The 15,499-nt window shown below is 42.0% G+C and overlaps 1 protein-coding gene across 1 annotated transcript in view; it reads left to right on the top strand.

The window, feature by feature from the left end:
- The first annotated feature begins 360 nt into the window (after positions 1-360).
- The window catches only part of CDH20 (cadherin 20), a 118,764-nt gene continuing 103,625 nt past the window's right edge, over positions 361-15,499 (top strand). The window contains exon 1 of the mRNA XM_030971625.1: positions 361-703. The gene's annotated coding sequence lies outside the window, so the exon portion shown is untranslated. The remainder of the gene's footprint in view (positions 704-15,499) is intronic.

Below are 15,499 nucleotides of genomic sequence, written 5' to 3'. Positions count from 1 at the left end.
ACAAACCCTCCAGGAAACTCTACTGTTTGCCCTCATAAAAGTAGCTCTGACATTAGTCTCAGCATGTTTATTAACTAAAATCGAGCCTTCCAAAGAAATTCAGCTTTCATCTCCGTACCCTTTTAGTTAAATAAAGGACCGCTTCGCCTCTCCGGTGTCACTTTTTGTCTACCTCAGCAGCCAATGCGGTGCGTTTTGGCATCCTCCCGAGATGTAGCCAGCCCCGCGGAGGGGACACCCGGGATTGTTCTCCCATAGCCTCGGGGCTGCGTGGAGCCCGGGGGCCGCAGCTGGGGCGGGGGGTTCCCCGGGAAGGAGGGCGGGGGGCGGCGCAGGAGGGCGCAGCTCCGGCACCAATCGCCTCCCGCAGGTCCCCGCGGCAGCGTTAGCCCCGCCGCGACACCCACGGGCAGCCGAGCCGGGGCAGCGGCGGCCACTTCCCGCGGGCAGCTCTGGGGAGCGGGGCGGCCTCGGGGCTCCTTCCTCCTCCTCCGCCTCCTCCTCCTCCTCCTCCTCCTCCGCCCGCGGCCGTGCGCCCCGCGCAGTCCCCCCAGCCCGAGCGTCTCTCGCAGCCGGGGACAGGAGCGAGCGGCTGCTCCCGCCGCGGCACGGAGCGGGGGGCGCGGGATGTGAGGGGCGCACCCGGCGGAGGAGGGAAGTCCCGTCGCCGGGAAGGCAGTCGGGAGCTCCTCCACACTGCAAGGTAACCCGACCTCTCCTTCGCGGACTTGTTCTTCTGCTTTTTTCCTTTTCCCCCTCTTTCTCCCTCTCCTTTTTCTTTTCTTATTTTCTTTATTTTTGTTCCCTTTCTTTCTTTCTGTCTTTTTTCCCCGTTTTTTTCTTTTTTTTTTTTCCTTTCCCTCTTCTCCTTTACTTTTTCTTCTTTTCCTCCTTAGTATTTTAGTATTCTTTTCATCTTAGTTGTTCCTCCTGTTATTTTAATTTTTTTCTTCTTTCCCCGACCCCCTGGCTGTCCAGCTGCGGTCAGAGGGCGAGGAGGAGGCGGTGGGGAACGGAGCGAGCCCACCCCGGGTCACTCTGGAGTTTGGCTGGGACAAGCTTCCCCCGCTCCGCAGGTGCCCTGGTGCGGCCGCGGGAGCGGGCAGAGCCGGGCAGCGCAGGGCGGAGCGGGGCTCGGACCATCCCGGCGGCGCCGCTGCCCGTCGGGAGAGGGGAGCAGCTCGGAGAGACGGACAGTGGGCAGAAAGAGCCGCCCGGGGCATGGAGCGGCTCCCTGCAACTTTCCCGGGGCGGGGAGCCTCCTCCGAGATTTCGGCAGAACGAGAGAAAACTGTGGGAGAAGGTGTGCGTGTGTGGATGTGTGTGGATGCTGTACAGCCGGAGATGGAAATTATCCCCCCCACCCGGCCTCCCGCCCCTTCTTCGGGGCTCCCGAGGAAGAAGCGCCCCCCTGCCCGGGGGTGCCCGGCGGCTCCGAGGGTGTCCGGGGGCTCCGGGGCTCGGCGGGCGCCGCGGAGGGGGTGCGGGGGGACACAAATGGTAAAAGATACGGAAGGAAGAGACCCAGCGGCTGGGACATAAATCAGGCAGAATATATGGGGAGTTGATGAGAATAGGTCTTTTCACCCTTAAAAAAAAAATAGCCACTTTGGAAGAGAAAAAGGAGGCTGATTATTGGCATCCAGCTCTGAAACCCAGGCAGCTGATGCTGAAGGGAGCCAAAGGGAGCAGTTCTTCTTGGTTTAAAAACAGCAAGACAGTCTCTGCCAAAGATTGCTGTAAACACTGAATAAAGATTTCATTGTGGCTTGGTGTGACTGGAATAATTAGGCAGTTAATTGTTCATTCTGATCTTAAAGTGCAGTAATCAGTAGTGCACAGTAGGAAAAATACGGGGGAAAGGGAGGAAAAATAGCATTAGGGAAATGATAGGAAAATGCATCACTTTCCTCTTCCACAGGTTTTCTTTTTTTCTGTGGGCTGCTTTTTTTCTGTGTGTGTGTGTGTGTGTGTGTGTGTGTGTGAGAGAGAGAGAGAGACAGAGAGACTGGGAGCACGTGGGTCCCAGTCTATTTAGATAGAGAGCACCTTTGTAAAGCTGGGGTGTAATTGTGCTTTTGCTGCCACTGTGTCAATATCATTTTGGGCTGGACAAAATCAAATTATGAGACTTATAGAAATCCTATTTTATGGAAATGAAATCTGAAGAAGCCTGGAGAACGAACATTTTAACTAGATTGACTAATACCAATTAATGCATTTTACTTATGTGTGTACTTTATTGCCAACTCAGCAGGGATGAAAGCTAATGGTGCCAGCTTTTCTGCTGCTCTAAGACATTTCTCAGGCAGTCACACAAGGCTTTAATGGTAAACTGTTTCGAGTTTTTAACAGTGTGATTGTGTCCCTGTTCAGCTCAAGTTCCTTGCAGCATTGATTCTTTCATGGTAATCTAATGAAATGATCTCTTGTTACACTGTGTTAGCTATTCCCTGTGACACAGCAGGAAGATACAACCTGTGAGTGTTTGTACTGGAGGTGGTGATAAGTTGTTGAGCAAGATGCACTTATAAGCAGCAGAATATGACTTACTGATATTAACTGGAAGATGGCACCCTAGGCAAAAAGGTGTTTTGCTTTCCTATATAGCATGTTTTTCCATATATATACACATTTGTGCTAAAGAAGCATAATAGTGAATTAACCATCAGAAAGGATGGAAGAATGTTGTGTTTAAAAAGAAAAGGAAAAACCAACTTTGAAAGCAGCCCATAGTCATTTAAGCAAGGTAGAAGGATTTCTAAAAGGAAACAGACTTACCATTCGTATAACTTCCTTGACCTTACAACATTTACATGAAACACTTACTTGGCTTGGAGACATCTATATATCTATAGCCTGTGTATCCATCATAAAGAAATAAATAAACATGCTGTAATTGGGCAAGGTTTTAAAAGTAATTCAGTTAAGTATGATTTCTGTCACTGCACAGGCAAAAAAATAACAGCTACCCACCATGAGAAAAAACAGAAGGAAAGAGCTTTCATTCAGCTCTGAAAAGTAAAGCAGTTGGTTATATTTTGTTCCAGCTGTGTTTGCTGAAGGTTTTGACCTGCGCTTTCTGAGATTTTTGTGGAAAGACAAGAGGTGAAAACATGAGGCATGTTGTCCAACTAAAAGTACAAAACTAATATAAAACACTGCAGTCTTCTCTCAGGTTGTAGAGTTTAGAAGGGCAAGGACAGAATGATGGCTCCAGAATGGCAAAAACATCTCTTAACAACTGGGTATGTAAGGGCCAACGTTAAGATCCACTTCACAAGCATTTTTATTAAAGTGTTGAATGTGCTCTGTCCTACTACAGTGATACTCAATACTCAGTCTGTGAAGAGTATTCCTGATTTAACAGCAATCTGTGCTGAAAGAATGTCTTCAAGACATTTACCTATTGCTACAGTCTAGAGAGGGATGCTGCCAACTTTATTTGCATCTATGTAGTCTGAGAAATCTAGGGATGTTCCACTTGCTTACAAAAATCCAAAAGGTGTGGTGACATGTGATCACATAAGAGACTCTGCTCAAGTTTCTGATTACAATGTTTTGTCAAAAAGTGTTTCAAAAAATTTGCATGGTGCACCCCTTGCACAAATATCATATTAAAGTCTAGAATAATTTGAAGATTGCTAAAAAGATTTTGCAAAGAGCCTGAAGTGCAAGTGGCTCCTCATTTCTATAATAAAATGCATTGAAAGCATGCTTAGGTCATCACAGTGAGTTTGGTAAGGGGTCTTTCTTGTATTGTTATAATGTGTAGCAAAATACACAGAGGATTATACACTTTTATTCAAGGAAAATATTTTCCATCAAATTGTAGCTTCAATCATGGATACTATCTTATACCTATCCTTAATACAAATTTATACTGTTTGAAATGCATAGTACATCTTCATAATAAAATTGCATTGTCACAGACATAATTGTTATTCATAACAAGTAGTCTCACAAACAGATTCCATCCCTTTAAGTATTGAGTCTCAGTCAGGCCAATTATGACTAAATTACTGCATGTTCTCTCCTGTATCAACTAATTAAAGGGTAATTAATAAAATTATAATTTCATTCCATGGCAATGTCTACATCTGGTTGTCATAGCAAAGATTGTTTGACATATGGTTAAATGGTCAGATACTACATTGTATGAATGCAGCATTTGCACAGAACACCTGGCAAGCCAGAGGAATTTAACCCTTAAGACATCAATTTCAAGAATCTGTGTCAATGTGTTACAACAATGGTTTGCTTATTCTCTCCACCTAGTCTTCTTACGCCTTTAAGAAAATTTAGTGCTCCAAGTTAATTTAAGTAACTCTGTTGGGGCGGGGGAAGAGTGGGTAGACAACTTGGGATATTAGATTGGAAATGAGAGATAAAATAGTACTGACTTTTCTGTGGGAAATAAAATGGGTGGTTCTAAATTAACTCCTGAGAGGAGACACTCCATTGGTTCTCATATTACTGGGAGCTTCCCCTTTTCAGAAAATCAGGCTGAAATTAGCATGATGACAAAATTATCTTTTTTTTTCCTTAGCTACAGTTGTATGCCAGGATTAAGGCTGTGATTATGGTCACAACAGCATGAAACAGTCTGCATTGCAGCCTTCCCTCATTGTAGCTGTCATATATAGATAAAACAACTTACCTCCTCAAGGAGAGTAACCAGAAAATTCACACATGCTAAAGAAATGAAACAATCTTTTATCAACAGATTATATGAATAAACATTTCTCCTGTAGGTAGCTGTTGAACAAAATAACATATGCACGTACTCTGAAGTATTGGTGGTTGAAATTATCAGGGCAGCCCATACATAGGATTTTATACATATCTTAAAGGAATTTATATTAGGCGTCATCATTGCCTTGAAAAATTTCAACCACTGCTTTTTCAAAGTGTTCAACACACTGTCTCTCTGTCCTTTAAAAATAAACTCTAAGTAGTGATATTTTAACATGAACTAAATGACAATTTCTTATCTATACTGAGTCAAGCTGAATCCCTCATAAAACTAAAAACAAGAAGCAACAGGCATAATGTTTTCCTTCTTTTTAGAACAAAAAAATCAAAAGCTTAAAAGGGGGAAAATAACTAGTGCTTTTTCCCAAATAGAGCAAAGTAAAAAGGATGTAGTAAACTGCAGGAAGACATGAAAGTCTGTCTTTTCCCATGCAAAGGATCCTCAATGAACAGTTCCCCCAGTGAATAGTCGGGGTCGCTCATCACCTCGTATGGTCAGGTGCAGAGCGTGGCCAGTGGTGCTTATAAAGCGCTGTTTGTCCGTCTCTCTGAGAGCCTGAGTCCTGCTCCTTGAGAATTTCCAAGCGCATGGATCCCCCTCATTTTCATTCTGCTCATGCAACTCATTAACACCTGGAAAATCTTTTATAGCATTTAACTGCATCAGATGCACGGTCCGGCACATGTTTTCTTAATAGGGCTTTCACTGTGGTATTGTCAAAGAGCCCTTATGTCACAGCTGGGAACATGAATCTGTCATGTCAGTGCTGTACCTTGGGGTAGACAGTAATCGTGTATGAGTGTGCTTTATGGAGGAGCCGAACATTTCCATATACTGTGTTAGCAGGGAAGAATGTGAAGCTTGTTCTCCTAAATAAAGATTCAGGCTGGTGCTGGTAGAGTACTTTGTACCATTTAAACACTGCTGCCTCTAAGGCATTGCACTTAAGGAGAGGGAAGTTTGAGGCAAGCAAGACACATCCTAGTATTTTAGTGGTGTAATGCTCCTAGTTAACGATATGTCATCATTTACATTTCAGTAGGAAAAAAATTGCCAGAGGTTTCTAATTCAACAGAAACAGCCAGAAGTTGATATGAAAGTCCTTACCCTGGGAATATTTGTTTTTAAAACAAGTTTGATTTAAACATATTTGGCAATATAAGAGGAAGGGGAAGAGAAGTAAATGTTTTCTAATTCCGTATGGTTTTTGTGCCCATTAGATCACTGTAAAACCCAGCTTTAAATAGATTACTTTGTAGCTCTGTAATCAGAATGCCTTGGGTAATTAAAAAAAGGATAGAACTGTGAAAACTGACAGCAACGCATGTATAAGACCTACTTTTTTCAGAGGAATTTTTAACATAGTTACATACATTTCATCTGAAAGCTAAACACTTAAAATTCACCAGCTACAACACTAGCAAGCATGTCTTGATGGCATTCCAAAAGATAGAGCTCACATTTGAAAAGTGTTTGCAGACTTGAGAAGCCGTAACTGTTGTGAAGGAGTTGACTCAAGTCCTCATTTACAGAATGAATGGATGAAAGGAGCATTTCACGCAGTCACAATCAGTTTCAAATTTTAAACTACTTGTTCTGCTTTGAAAAACACAAGTATAATTCATATGCTAAGAAATAAATTCAAGGTACACTACTAAATGCATTTTGTATGTTAAATGTATTTGACTTTGATGATTTTTGTAATGGGTCTTCAAAAACCTGAGCATTCAGGGGTTGATACCCCAAACCACAACCAGTCAAAGCTTAAGCAGGAACCAGTGAAACACAGAGGTATTTGGATAATAGGGCTGCCTTCTCAATTTCTCTCTTGGTTTTCTCCTTTTACCATCTTCTGTTTTTTCTGACAGTGAGAGCATTGGGATGCTTTTTTGCACCCATGCCATTAATTCATGTCCTCACCAAAGAGGGAAGAAATAGTGCTGGCTAGGGCTGCCATGGGGCCCCTGGGGAAAACATGTGGATTTGTATCTCAGTAAGGCCTTTTTGTAAATGATTTTACTTTTTTCAGAAGATCTGATGCCCTTCCTGCATCTGTGCAGATGGCCAATGGAACAAGTACTCACTGAAAGGTGTAGGATTTGCTCTGTTGAGCTATGCAGCATCCGAAAAGCATAGCCCAAGAGGTGCTAAGAGTTTTCAGAAAGAAAGCACACCAGGGCTGAGTTCTTCTACATGATTCCTTTCAGCAAATCAAAGGTAAAAAATGAGTCTGTGTAATTGGAGTGTGTTGACCCTGGCTGGACCCCAGTGCCCACCAAAGCCACTCTATCCCTTCCCTCAGCTGAACAGGGTGAGACAAAATACAAAGAGAATACAGGTCAAGTTGAGGACAGGGGATATCCCTCACCAATTACTGTTACCAAGCAAAACAGACTCAACTTGGGGAAATCAATTTAATTTATTACGCAGCTCTTCTTCCCAGACTCTACTTCATCCCAAATTTCTCTGCCTCCCTGTGGAACAGGGGGACAGGGAATTGGGGATGCAGTCAGCTCATCATACATTGTCATTGCTTCTCCTCCCTCATGGGAAGGACTCCTAGCACTCTTCCCCTGCTCCAGCATGGAGTGCCTCCCACAGGACTCACTTCTCCACAAACTCCTCCAGTGTGGGGCCTTCCCATGGGCTGCAGTTCTTCATGAAGTGCTCCAGCGTGGGTGCCCTGCAGGATCACAAATCCTAGCGGCATAGATTACCTTCACCATGGCCTCTCTACATACATCCACAGATCCTGCCAGGAGCCTGCTACAGCATGGGCTTCCCATGGGGGTCACAGCCACCTTTGGGCATCCACTTGCTTCGATTTCAGGTCCTCCAGGGGCTGCAGGGGAATCTCTACTCCAATGCCTAGAGCATCTCCTTCTCTTCCTTCTTCACAGACCTTGGTGTCTGCAGAGCTATTTCTCTCACATGTTCTCACTCTCCTCTCTGGCTGCTGTTGCACAAGGGTTTTTTCTCCCCTTCTTAAATAAGTTATGCCAGAGATGGTGCCATTTTTGCTGATGGGCTCAGCCTTGGCCAGCAGTGGGTCCATCCTGGAGCCAGTGGACATTGGCTGTAATGGACATGGGGAAGCTTCTGGCGGCTCTCACATAAACACCCCTGTAGCTCCCCCCACCAGCAAAGCCTTGTCACTCAAATCCAATACAGTAATTAACCTTTGCACATGCCTAGGTATTGTGAGACACAGTCGAGAGCCCTTGCAATATGTCACTTTGTTACTGCGAAGAAAGTTAAGGATTGATGGAAAGGCTTAACTATAAATTTTCTTGCCTGTATGAGTTTAATTTAGAATTGCAATCACGATGTAACATAAATTAAAATAGCAGTAGTAGATCACTAGCTGGCATATCTCTTGAGAATAATGTAGGTACTTCACTAGATTATGGAGTACCTTCTATGTGCTTAGCCCATTGCTGAAATTAGTCCATTTTTTAAATTTTAAGATACTTTTGAAGAGGAGCGACTGGCTTTAAGAGGTGAAGTTATGGTGGCTCTCTGTCTGATCTAGAAGACTGACTTCTGGAAAGGGGAGCTTCTTTAATGAAAAGAAGCATTTACCTTCAAATAAAATTTGAAGTTTTGCCCCAAGCATCCTCCAATCCATGCATAATCTGGAAGACATTAACCATTAAAGTAAATATTATGTATTACTTGACCTGCAGGTGTAATATATTAAGGCTTCAGAGCAAAAATGTGTTTTTAAGGAAGAGAGTGGAGAAATAAAAAGGAAATCTGCAGGCCTTGTGAAGGACCTATGAAGGACAGAAAAATGCTTTCCCAGAAAGGGAAGTATGGGAACACTGTGTATCAGTGGTTCCTGTGTGTTTTAATTGGACACTCAATTTCTTTCAATGTCAAAGGAGGGCTGCATGCAGCAAACAGCTATCGCCCCTCCTAACAGGAGCTGCTGCTCTGTCTCCATCGGGAAGGGGTATGGAAATGGACAGTCTCCATGCAATGAATGCATGAGGAGTGAGCACAAGTTGGTAAATTTATTCTAATAGCAAGGTTAAACACCATCTTTTCTGGGCACCCCATGAACACCCAGAGGAGATCCTGTCAAATGACTAGTGCACATCCTTGACCATGACAAGGGGAAGGGCTGCCATGCATGTTGGAAAGGCAGCAGTCAGCTATTGACGTTATCAGACCAGGTCTGTGGCCCACAGACCTGCACACATTCTGTCTTGGAGATGCTCCTCAGGAGGAAGGGCCACAAGGAGCAGCTCTGGTAGAACAAGCTCCACATTAAACACTTGTAGCGGAGGAGGCACATAGGCACAGTGCTGCAAGGAAGAGCTGAAATCAGCCTTCAAGCAGATGACAAGAGAGGATCTGTCAAACCAGCCTTCAAGAGGACAGAGAGCACGCTGAGACAAAATGATGATAATAGCAACAAAACCTTGAGGAGACTGAACAGAGAAAGAAGCTGCAGGAGGGCAAGAAAACAGGATTTGTATAGTGAGGCAGACAGAAAGAAATGACAAATGTCTTCATAGAATAACAGAGACAAAAAAGGACAGATCTGATAGGTTGCAAGTATAGAATTTGGCTCTGGCTTGGAAAGAGACTAATACAAAAAGAAGACAAATAACTATTGCACAGGGTTGTAAATGAGCATGGCAGAAAGCAGAGGAGCTTGTGGTAACAGATAAAGATTGGAATGACAGCATCTGGATCCCACAAGAAGTCTCCAGGGTGAGTAAAGAATATTGGAGGAGTTGTTAAAAAGATCATATTCCTAGATTTCTATATGGTTTCATTGTAGCTCACCCATACGCCAAGAGAAAGGCATCTGTCAGCAATGTGTTGTAGATATTAGGGCTATATACAAAATGCAACCATTGTATAGAAATGTTGGTCTGAACCATGGCTAAACCTTTTTTTTGTGTGTAGTATAGACTTGGGAAAGGCAAATCCTCGTGAGGGTGAGCTCAGTGGTGCCACTAAAGGAGTTGTGTTAAATACACTGTGGTTGAGGATGCACTCTTCCAGGTGGGCTCCTGCTGTCTCGTGCCCAGGGTACATCTCAGCATGAAGTGGAGGACAAAGGAACTGGCTGCTAGATTCAAATGTGTAGAAGTAATAATGGAAGCAAAGGAGAGGAAGAAAAGAGAGCAGCTCAACACTGAGCTGTAAGTCTCTGCCTGTCTGTTTTCTTTGCCTGTTTGGCCCGTGTAGCTCCTCAAGTGCCCTCGTTTGCTGTCCTGATGCTCTGTGCAAGAGAAGGGGCTCCCATTAAAGACTCATTTGTATTACAGCCTGCTAAATAGGCAACTGTTAGTGAGGCAATGAATCAGCCATGGCTAACAGCAGTGATACCCAGTATAGCTAATAACTTTTCCCTACTACTGTTTGCTATCTCCACCTCATTTGTTTCTCACCCTTGGGAGAAAGAGCTCCACTGCATTACTTCTGTAATCCCCTACTAGGCTGTACAGGTGTTTATGCAGAACAAACATATATGGTTGTGTGGCAGGTAGGTGTTAATTTTTTACTACAAATTCCTAGCCTCAAAAAATCCATTTCCATTAAAACTGTTCCCACTTTAATCCTGTTGCCAATGAACCCTTTGGCTGTGAAGTCCTCATTTTGTTGAAACATCAATAGTTACTATATCAAAAATAAATTGTAAGGTGTTCTGGTTTCCTCTTCATTGTGTCAATTTAGTAAAACATCAGTAAAATGCTCATAGATAACCATCTGACACTGGGGTTTTATGCAGTTTGTTCTCTTTCTTTTCTGAGTGTTTTAGTGTTAATACCTTAGCAGTGGGCAAAAAGTAGTTGTCCCAGGAGAGCATGGCTAAGAGTTTTGAAACTGCTGTAGGATCTGGACACTTAAGTTCCCATTATTTTTAATGATTGCTGAGCATCCAATTCCCCATGTAGTTACAGTTACCTATCAAATTGTCCTCATAGAGTTGGTGGACCAAAGCTCTTTTTATTCTGAGATAAATTGCCTTCTTTTCTCTGGGAACTTATCAAGTTATTTATTGAAGAGGTAATTACCAAATGTCGTAACAGATTTGACTTACTAGCTGTAAATAGCCAATCTATCAACAACTACATGCATTTAAAAGCATTTTTAAGTCAACTGGTCAGCGTTTTTTTGCCTCTTTAGGAACTATCTAGAGGGGACTGAAATACTTAACTTCTGATTTACAATATCACCCTATGCATGATGATTGTTTTATTGGAAGACCATTTTGCTTTGCAGGGCTCCAGGAGAGTTAGAAGAATGTCTGGTTTCTGTGTTAAAAGTTTGTGTCTTCTCTGGCTAAAGAGATCTTTCCTGTTCTGTATCCTCATGGGCTATTCAGACACTGAAATCACTGCCTTGATAAACTTCTTTTGATAATAATTTGCTCACCAGGGTACCATTTCACAGTGTTGGCCTGTTACTGTGACATTAACAAGACACAGGGAAGTAAAAATATAAATTAGAAACTTATTTTCTACAGAGATTTTTCTTTTTATTTGCTTTGCTGTGTAGATGGAGATGACTCAAAAAGCATCAAGCCAACTACAATAACCATACCTCTGATAGTAACTTTAAAAACCATGCAGTCCTTTAATGCTCACCATCTCCTTAAGGATGAGAAACACAGGGTAACGTAATGCTGCATAATTGAACATTCAGCATTAGAAAATTTCTCATCAATGAAAAAAGGGTAGAAAGTGGGGGTTTTTTGGAAGCTTAATACTAGATGAAAGTATTTAGAATGGAGACAATATCAGTGAACTGCAAAGGAGGATGCATTTGCAAATTCTGTCCATATTGACCAATAAACAATTTATGGAGAGAACACAAACAAACCCTTAGAATATTTTAAGATCATAGCTTCTGACAAGTATACTTTATTTATGACTTTGCAGTACATTCTTCTCCAGTAATGTTTAGAGGAAATAAAAAGGGAAAGGGGGAAGACACAGCATTCACAATGTTTACAGTCTTTTATCCTCTTGTCCTCTGCCATGTGTGGGGTATTTTCAACATAAGTTGATCAGATAACCGCAATGTTCTTGCCTTATATAAAACCCTGGAACTAGAAAAAGTCACAGATGTGACATTAATTGTTTAAGGAATAGGACTGCATAAAATGGTGCTCCTTTATCTGAAACTTGTGCAGTACTGGTGCCAGTAAATGAGTTCTGCCAGCATAGCCAAGTGAGTCTGGGTGAAAAAGGAGGCAGAGATGGCGTGGGGTAAGTGTCCAGCCTTAGCACAGCTTCTGCTGCCATTGGACACTCTACTGCCAAAGCCAATGGTTCACAATCTGGTGGGATTATACGCCTAGATAAGAGCAATATTTGAGTTTAGCTTTGAATCTGCTGATACAACAGAATTTTTTAGCTTTTGTCAACAGAGTAGATCTGAGTGCTTGAAAAAATACATCAGGTTTAGCTTTCTGAGACTGAATCACCAGACAAAGGTAAAACTTCTATTATTAGTTGTAATTTGTTGTTTAGAGGTGCCTGCGTGTGTTAGGTAATTGGAGATCCCCTGCAGTACAAGCACATAGTGCTTGCAGTCCAAATAGTGGAGCTGGGAGATCACAGTTCTGTTTTGTCAAAGCTGAGATTTCAAAATCATCATGTTTAAGTGGGAAACCAAAGCCTTTAGGAAAAGCTCAGACAAAAGACCTGTCAGAGCAATCACACTAAGTAATGAACAGGTCAAGGTTGTGATTTGTGTCTCACAGTGCCAAAAAGGAACCCTGATCTGAGAAATCTTTTCCTGGGAAAGGTTGAAGTTCATATGTTTCTGATGGAAAAAAAAATAGCTTTTTTGCTTGAAGAGAATATATCTCAAAACCAAAATGCTGTTGAACACAAGGCAGAGTGAATGTAAAACAAGCCCAGAGAACAGTGTGGGCCATCAAGGAAAAAGACAAGAGAAAAACCAAACATTGGAGTCAGCCTCTGGTTCTCAATCCAGTACCATGAATTTGCCATCCCATTTCACCAGCCATTTTCCTCTTTTCAGCCTAGGCCAAAGTTTCTGGGAAATGGGCTGCAGTCCCTGGGATCAGGAGGGCAGCAGCCCTCTTTGCTTTGGACACTCACCAGTGGTTCCACATGCCCACACCACTAAGGGGTGCAGGGGTACACCCCACTGTACCAGGAGTCCCTTTGGACATCACCACATCTTGGGTCGAAGCCACCAGACCACCCCATAGCCAAGGAGGGTCCCTTTCTGGGGAGACCCTCTGCTGTCTGAGCACCCCTTCCCCTTCCTAGGGCAGCATTGCTTCCATTGCTGGACAGACACTGTTGTGGGAAACCTGGAGTAGAAATAATGAGGCCCTTAACAGTATTGTCTGCTTTAAAAGATACCCTGACAGTGTTGGTTAACTAGGCAAGTGTGCCTCTAACAAACCCATCGAGCTTGATAAATGGTTCTCTATTAATATCCTAATTTTGCTGGATCTCATGAGCAGCTTTTGGAGTTCAGAGGCAGAAAAAGACTGCTTGAAAGATGGCTCTTACAAGAAGCTAATTGCATGCAGGGTTTTCAGAAATATTAGGTCAGTTTCTGTTCAAAAGTTGGGTGCCTGTTCTTCTTTAGTGGCAACAAAATTAATTCTTCTGGGCTTGGGGAGAAAAAGAAGTACTTTGATTTTTACCAGTTAATGTACTGCTGAGTCTTACTTCAAATAAGTTCAGAATTTTTTAAGTTTTCAAACAGTCCACAAAGGAAGGGATATAATTTCAAGGATGAAGGATGGTGTAAAATAATTTCAACAAAATTGATTGTGTTGGAAGCACTGTGTTTATATGACTTTTGTAAAATACTGCTTTTTTAATGCTAATATTTCAGCAGCAGAGAAGAAATATTGCAGTTGAGTTCTCTTCTGGACACATACATAAAAATACCATTTACACCAGTACAGCAATGAAAACAATGTGATTTAGGTGGGGAAAGATCTTTCCCCATAGGCTATGTTTTAGTTCTAATTACAACCCATCTATCTTAAAGACCCAGGATTTACTGTGTAAGGACAGACTGGTGTCTGGAACAATGACCCATGTCATTATTTCAAAGAAAGATGTGAAGAACTTTTACAACATGGCATGTCTCTGTTACTCCGCTCTTTAATACCATAATGCAAGCTGACTGGTTTCAATGGGGTTATGTTGGTGCAATGAAAATACATTTCACTCAAAGAGGGTCTGAGTTCTCTTTGTAGCAAGCAACTGATTTTAGATTGTTTGATTGTCTCTGATTTTTTTTTAATGAATTTAATGTTACTGTTCTGTTACAAAAATGACCCCATCAACCTCTGGCTTGGTCATTCTGTACATCAGGACAGACCTTGCACAGATTCTCAATGAGGTCTCTACCTTAATGAGAGTTTTGTAGAAAAGTATTCCAGTGTTCTTCTTGATTTCCAGTTGTAAAACAATTTTTTAAATCAGTATTGCCATGAAAAGAATTATAAAAAGAGTTGCTTATAAAACATACTTTTAAAACTTGAGGCTGCTAAGAAAGATTCATCTCAAATGCTTTTCAAAGTCCTTTCTTATTTACAAATCACACTGAGATTCTAAGTTAAATACTAGTCTTCTTACCTGATATTCTGCCTTGATAGTCACACTCAAAGGATTCAAAATAGCAAGTTGTAAAATAACAACTAGGTTTGATCACTAAAGTATCCAATTAAGTATTTTTCTGTTGTTCATTGAATCTAAAAATGTTCATAGTGAAAATAGATCCTTTAGTAAAATGCTCCACAGGAAAATCTGTCTGACATTTACATTTTGTAATTGGGATGAGATATTGCATTGGTGTGAAGCCTCTTGGGAACAGCCACACCGTGAGATTCTCATGTCTGGTGGGGTTCTAATTCTGTCTGGGAAGAGGGGTCCATAAGCAGATAGAGATGAGTGGATCAGGAATATCAGCTCTCAGCTGTGGCCATCTGAAGTTGGAGTGAAGGAGCAAGATCACCACACCCCTCTCACTCCTTAACACTAAACATTTTATTTCTAAAACTTTGAGATGACCCATATCGTACCATAGATGTTAAAGTTGTTGCCTTTTTAAACTGATTTTTAAGAACTCCATGGAACGATAAATTGCATTATTTGAGGCTTTTTAGCCTGAGTTGGAAGAAATGCCAAATGCTATTACTTCTTGCAAGATGGAAATTCTGTTTTTCAATCTGATATAAAAATTGTATGATCATAGTAAATATTCTATCTTAAATCTCTTATGAAAGGAAACATAATAGGTACTGTTACGTTTCTGTCAAACAGTCTTAGCTAATCTAGACTTCGTAGTTGCAGTGGGTTGCAACCATCACTCTTTGTGTGTGTTTGTGTGTGTGTGTGCACAAGACTGGAGAAATCCCAGTCATCTAACTTGTGCTCCAAAGTGTCCTTCATGCAGAAGAATATCTTCATTATTAAATCCTTCCAATTCATTCTATAATACTGAACTCTAGGAAATGTGTCAATTAAAAGCATAATGAAAGGCAGAATGAGTAACCTAAAAAAGAATCTCCTTCATGAATGCAAAAGGCTTTGAGTATTTGGGAATCATCTTTCCCAGTGAGATGAGCCCTTCCAGTGGGATGAGGAGCAGGAAATTCCAAACATTCCTTGGTTAAGGAAAGTGAAAATGACAGTCTCCTAATGCAGGGTGAGAGGTCCTGCCCTCTCATTTTTATCCCCTGAAGACTCATCCAACTAATGTGTTAGTGCTATTTTTTTT

This window comes from Camarhynchus parvulus, chromosome 2, assembly GCF_901933205.1.
Source record: "Camarhynchus parvulus chromosome 2, STF_HiC, whole genome shotgun sequence".
Taxonomy (NCBI): domain Eukaryota; kingdom Metazoa; phylum Chordata; class Aves; order Passeriformes; family Thraupidae; genus Camarhynchus; species Camarhynchus parvulus.
Note: the sequence above shows the minus strand (reverse complement) of the source record. Positions and strands in the feature narration are given on the sequence as shown.